General features: G+C 35.0%; 1 protein-coding gene across 5 annotated transcripts in view; it reads right to left on the bottom strand.

The window, feature by feature from the left end:
* Positions 1-7,025, bottom strand: part of LOC143032300 (uncharacterized) — a 179,766-nt gene that overhangs the window by 71,887 nt on the left and 100,854 nt on the right. The window lies entirely within an intron of this gene.

Raw genomic sequence — 7,025 nt, 5'->3', positions numbered from 1 at the left:
GGAACTTGGTAATGAGGAAATGAATCAAGATAGGCTATGATCTCCTCGCTACCGAGGAGGCTGCCAAGGAAATGAATAAAAACGTTTGGCAAGAGCCTGAGGAGAGAGAGAGAGAGAGAGAGAGAGAGATAAAGGGGGGAGAGAGGGGAGAGGGAGAGAGAGGGAGAGAGAGAGAGAGTGGGGGAAGAGAAAGAGAGAGGGAGATAAACAGAGAGATAAAGAGTAAGAAGGAAATCGAAACTATAATCAATATGATTGACAACCGAGGTCCAGGTTATAAATTTCCCACGAGAGGTAGATAGGTAGGTAGAGCGAGAGCGAGAGAGAGAGAGAGATTAAAAGTGTATATAAATAAATCTGGTTGATAACTGAGATTTAGGTAATAAGTTTTTCACATACTCTACATCATACAACCTTCCACTACTCGACAGACAGCCTAAAGAACTCTCTCTATCTCTTTCACGCACACAAACACACACAAGTACACAAACACATACACACACACAAACGTACACACACCATCGCAGCACTTTTCTGAAACACGGTCACAGGTTGTTCCGTGTTCTCCCTCCCCCCCATCCCCCCTTCCCCCCCAAGGCCAACAGAACTGGCCTGGTTTTCTCTCCCCTCAGGTCAAACGTCCGGCATTTGGAACGGTAGAGTCTGGGAGAGGTGCAGATGACAGCAGTTCTGGAGATCCGGAGGAAGAGAAGGGAAGAGAAGGGAAGGGAAGGGAAGGAAAGGGAAGGAAAGGGGAGAGAAGGGAAGGAAAAGGAAGGGAAGGGAAGTGAAGGGAATAGTATTCTATCACTGATGTCAGGTAATGTTATTTTGCTGTCCAGATGGGCTCGGCTTTACTTGTTGGGTTCTGGGGTGGGGTGGGGTTTAGTGGGGTGGTGGGCGACCAATCGAGTCGTTTTCCAAACTAACGGTTCCTGCTAATTCTTTATTTGTTTATTATTATTCTATTTATTAACGTATCCATTTACTAATCCTATTTACATATTCTATAATTTTATCAACTAATATATCTATTCTATTTTCATATTTCTGTTTTTTATTCACTTATTTTTGTTTATTTTAGGGATTGCACATTATGATTCTTCCACTCTGCAGCATTTCCTTGAATTCCAACAAAATTGAAATATAAATAATAAACAGTTTCCCTATAAACTTCCTGATATTTCTTCATCAACACCAGTGGGCTAATAAAAGAATAATCTGTCATCCAGAAAACAATCTATAAAGTGCATCACTATATGTTCTGTTGACCTGTTCTGTTGACCGGACTAAAATGTTTGAATTTGAATAATATTTGTTACTTTTTCCCATCACCATAATTTTTATTGTCCGTTAATTTATTGGCAATTATTTTCATTATACCTTGTATCATCATGATGAAACCAAATTAAATACTTCGTATAATATTTTAATTGTAACAACCCCGTTTACCGCAACGTTTTTCACTTCTTCTTTTCATATTTCATCTTTCATTTTCTAGCAAATGCAACACCATCACAACCTAACGAAAGTAGTGCTAAAATATACTCCCTATTAAAATCTTACTAGACTGTTTTCTATTATAACACATTTTCACAGTGATGTTCTAATTGGTAGGCGCTGAATACCCTTTCCTAGAACTGAATCTAACTCTTATCCTTGACAACAACCAAAATGAATTATCAAAGCAAAACCCAATCCCTTGGCTTAAAGCCCAGACCCATTACTATAGTTAGCTATAAGGCCCTGTGAACACGTGTCCTGCCCGTGTGCGCAGACACACATACGCAATATACAACTATCACTACAACTAAAACTACAAGAACAACTACTACACACACATATACGCACACACATACACATGCACGCGCGCATACACACACACACACACACACACACACACACACACACACACGCACACATACGCGCACACACAGACATACACACGAAGCTGTGCCAAGGGTTAGTGGAAAGGAGAATGAGCTAAAGGATTAGTCTAACAAAAAATGTGAGACAGCCAAAAAAGCCTGGGGTGTGCCATGGAGGAAAAGAAACGATACAACAAAGTGTTAGTATTTCGTCAGAAACAACTAGCGCTTCTATCCTTGGGGGCAGCCCTGCAATGAAGATTTGGAGTCATAAATGAGGTAAAGGAGACATTTTAAGGGGAATAACAGAATGGAGGGACAGTGCGAATTTGAAATTATCAACTTTATTTTCTGTTCATTCTTTAAGTAGGGATTATTCTCACGTCGTAAAAGAATGATACGTGACTCTGGTCCGTAGGGATGTCGCTGAACTTCCTTAAGTATTCATTAAGACATCAACAGAGCATAGGAAGTGTATCTATGAACTAGAAATTATTACACAAGAATCTAAAAAGAAGAAAAGAGGAACTTAACTGTTCTACAGGTTTGTGAACAGTAAATTGACATAAAGGGATGGAGACTCTTGGTTAACAGCTGATGGAAATGTCTAACGAGGCACCAACCCAGAATGAAACAACGAACAAAAATTCTCAATCTGTTTAAAAACAGTAACATTGTGTCAACACAAATAAAAGTAGATGTGAAGGAAGTTCACACAATGCTGGTAGCAATGGATGTGAAGAAACCTCCAGGGCATGATGGGACCTCATATTGGACACTTAAGAAATACAGGCGGCCAAAATGTATAACTTAATTGTGTGTACATTAGAAGAAGCGAAAGAGCCACAGGACTGGACAAGGGCTAACGTGGCACCAATTCATAAAGCAGAAAGTAAAGGGGAACCGTTGAACCATAGCCCGGTGTCCCTGAGCAACACGATAGCTAAACTGTGTGAGAGATAAGTTAAGATCAGACAAAATAAGGTGAGTGGATAGAAGGTATGACAACCTACACTAACATGTTTGTAGGAAATGTACAATTCTTGAGGATAAAAGATGAGAACAACTCCAAGTTACAACAAAAAGATCATGACATATCTACCTGGATCCAAGTGTGGAAAATGAACTTCAACGATAAATATGCAAAACACTAGAGATGGACAAATGATCAGAGATAATCACTGAAGGTTATGAGAGTGTGGGCCATGGACAAATGTTCATTCGACAACCACATATTGGTTGAACTGGAACTAAACGAGGAAAAATACATGAAAAAAACGAACAATATAGAAAGGGAAGATTGATGTATGAAAAAACAAACTTTGACAAAATGAAGGAATTCTTTCAAAAAGCTGACTGGGAAAGAATGCTCAAGGATACAACAGTAGAAGAGAAATGGAGTATTTTGGCAAAAATTTATAAAGAAGGAGTGGAAAAGTATGTGCCAAGACAAAAGCAAGAAAAAGGATATGTAAAGTGCTGGTACAACAAAAGATGTAGGGAGTTAAAAGACAAAAGGGATTGATAGAGAGGATCTAATAAAATGGGACGATAGAAATACAAGAGGACAAGGAAAGAAAATCAAGAGAGACAGCTATAGAAGAGATCTGAAAAAGAGCAGCTTTCCTCACAGAGTAATAGACATTTGGAACAAGTTAGATGAGAAAGTGGTGTGTGCAAAAACAATTCATGAATTTAAAAACAGTTTAGATAAAATGAGATATGAAGACGGGACCCCACGAGCATAGCTCCCCTTCCCGTAAAATACAACTAGGTAAATACACACACACACATATATATATATATATTTATATATATATATATATATATATATATATATATATATATATATATTAGATGACGTAGATCTAGTAGCACATGAGTAAAATAAAACTTAGGGCCACACTCGGAGGAAAATAAGCTAAGATACCGAGGAAACCGTATATTTCGACCACTGACTGTCATCCTCTTCAGCAGGTACATACTGATGAGGATCACAGTCAGTGGTCGAAATATACGGTTTTCTCGGTATCTCAGCTTAGCTTCCTTCGAGAGTGGGTCTAAGTTATATATATATATATATATATATATACGTATATATACATATACATATATATATATATATATATATATATATATATAATTATATATACATATACATATATATGTGTGTATATATATATATACATATATATATATATATATATATATATATATATATACTGAAAATCCCAGTATCAGAGAAATAAAGATATTTGAAGATACGTATATTGCGATAGCTAACTGTAATCTTCAGTTAGTGATCGCAATATACGTACCTTCACACATCTTTATTTTCTCTGATAGTGGGATTTTCAATCTATCTTACCAGTGTGTTAGAACATTCGCTCGCATATATATATATATATATATATATATATATATATATATATATATATATATATATATATATACTGAAAATCCCAGTATCAGAGAAATAAAGATATTTGAAGATACGTATATTGCGATAGCTAACTGTAATCTTCAGTTAGTGATAGCAATATACGTACCTTCAAACATCTTTCTTTTCTCTGATAGTGGGATTTTCAATCTATCTTACCAGTGTGTTAGAACATTCGCTCGCATATATATATATATATATATATATATATATATATATATAAATATATATAAATATATATATATTATATATATATATATATATACATATATATATATGTGTGTGTGTGTGTGTGTGTATATTTACCTAGTTGTATTTTACGGGAAGGGGAGCTATGCTCGTGGGGTCCCGTCTTCATATCTCATTTTATCTAAACTATTTTTAAATTCATGTATTGTTTTTGCACACACTACTTTCTCATCTAACTTGTTCCAACTGTCTATTATTCTGTGAGGAAAGCTATTTTTTCAGATCTCTTCTATAGCTGTCTTTCTTGATTTTCTTTCCGTGTCCTCTTGTATTTCTATCATCCCATTTTATCAGATTCTCTCTATCAATAATTTCTATGCCTTTCATGATTCTGTAAATAGCTATCAAATCTCCTCTCTCTCTTCTTTGCTCTAGTGTCTGTAGTTCAAGTTTTGCTAGTCTCTCTTCATATGATAGTTTTGAGAGTGTTGGTGCCAATTTTGTAATTGCTCTTTGTATTCTTTCAAGTTTTTTATACATTTTTTTTTGTACTTGGTGACCATATCGTTGCTGCATATTCCAATTTTGGTCTTATCAGGGTGATTAGAATTTTCTTCACCATTTCTTCATCCAGGTATGTAAATGCAACTTTGATTGTTCTTATTAAATTATAAGTTTCTCCAAAAATCTTATTTATATGTTTCTCAGGTGACATATTATTCATAACAATAACTCCCAGGTCCTTCTCATTTTCTACTTTTTTTATTCCTTCTTCTCCCAATTTATATGATCCTGTTATTCTGTTTTTGCTTTTTCCAAATTCCATTATACTACACTTTTTTGTATTGAACTCCATCTCCCACTTCCTACTCCATTCCTGTACTTTATTTAGATCACTCTGTAGTGATTCACAATCTTCTTCCGTGTTCACTCTTTTCAGTAGTTTTGCATCATCTGCAAAGAAGCTCATATAGCTTTCAATTCCTTCATCCATATCATTAATATATATAGCAAACATTATTGGGGCCAGAACTGTTCCTTGTGGAACACCGCTTATTACTTCATCCCATTTTGAGTGTTTGTCTCTTATCACTACTCTCATTTTTCTTTCTTGCAAAAAGTCTTCCATCCATTTAAGCAGTTTGCCCTGTATTCCTCCTTCAGTTTCTAATTTCTTAAGCAACTTCTTATGTGGTACTTTGTCAAAAGCTTTTTTTAGGTCTAGAAATGCACAATCAGCCCATCCATCTCTTTCTTGTATTATATCTATTAGCCTTGAATAGAAACATATTAAATTGGTGACGCATGATCGTCCTTGTCTGAATCCAAATTGCCTTGGATTTAACACGTTGTTTTTTTCTAAATATTTTACCCATCTACTTTTGACAATTCTTTCACAAATTTTTGCTATTGTACTTGTTAGAGAGACTGGTTTATAGTTGGTAGGGTCTTCTTTATTACCTCCTTTATATATGGGTACTATATTTGCTTTTTTCCAATCTTCTGGAACTTTTCCTTCTTTCAAGGAACTGTTTATTATGCTATGTATTATGTCTGCCAGTTCATTCCTGCATTCTTTCAAAATCCAGTTTGCTATTTCATCTGGTCCATGCGATTTTCTGACATCAAGATTACTCAAGTGTTTCAATATTTCGTTCTTTGGTACTTCTATTTCTTTTATGGGAGGCACTTTCTCTTTCCATTCGATCTCTTCAGGTTGTATGTTCTCCCTTGTAAACACTGATTTAAAATGTTTGTTCATAATTTCTGCCATTTCTATTTCCTCTGTGTATTCAACTCCTCCTTGTCGTAATTTCTCTAATTCTTGTTTGTTTTTCAGTTTGTTGTTTACAAATCTGTAAAATAGTTTTGGTTGATCTTTACATTTTTCTATGACATCTTTTTCATATTTTCTCTTTTCCTATCTGCACGTTTGTACATATTCATTTCTATAACAAGTATATATTTTCCATTTTTCAGGCCTTCTGTATTTTTTCCATCTGGTCCAAGCTTTGTCTCTTTTGTCTTTTAACTCCCTACAACTTCTATTGTACCAGCATTTTACATATTCTTTTTCTTGTTTTTGTCTTGGGACATACTTTTCCACTCCTTTTTTGTAAATTTTTGTCAAAATATTCCATTTCTCTTCCACTGTTGTTTCTTCTTTGTATATTTCTTCCCAGTTTTCTTTTTGAAAGAATTCTCTTATTTGATCAAAGTTTGTTTTTTCATACATCATTCTTCCTTTTCTATATTGTTCATTTCTTTTCATGTATTTTTCTTCATTTAGTTCCAGTTCAATCAATATGTGGTCACTTTTACTTATTGGTGTTTTATATTCAATCTTGTCCACTATTCTAGGTTCAGATGTAATTATTAGGTCTAGTCTCGATGGTTCTTCCTCATTTCTATACCTAGTGTTCTCCTGTATCCATTGTGTCATTGTATGGTCAGTAATCATCTCAAGTAGAGCGTTTCCCCATGAGCCGTCTCCACCCTTTACTGTCATCTCTTCCCAGCAGATTTCT

The sequence above is a fragment of the Oratosquilla oratoria genome, chromosome 13 (assembly GCF_046742065.1).
Source record: "Oratosquilla oratoria isolate Oo_2021 chromosome 13, ASM4674206v1, whole genome shotgun sequence".
NCBI lineage: Eukaryota > Metazoa > Arthropoda > Malacostraca > Stomatopoda > Squillidae > Oratosquilla > Oratosquilla oratoria.
The sequence above is the reverse complement of the archived record's forward strand: the minus strand, read 5'-3'. Positions and strand labels throughout refer to the sequence as shown.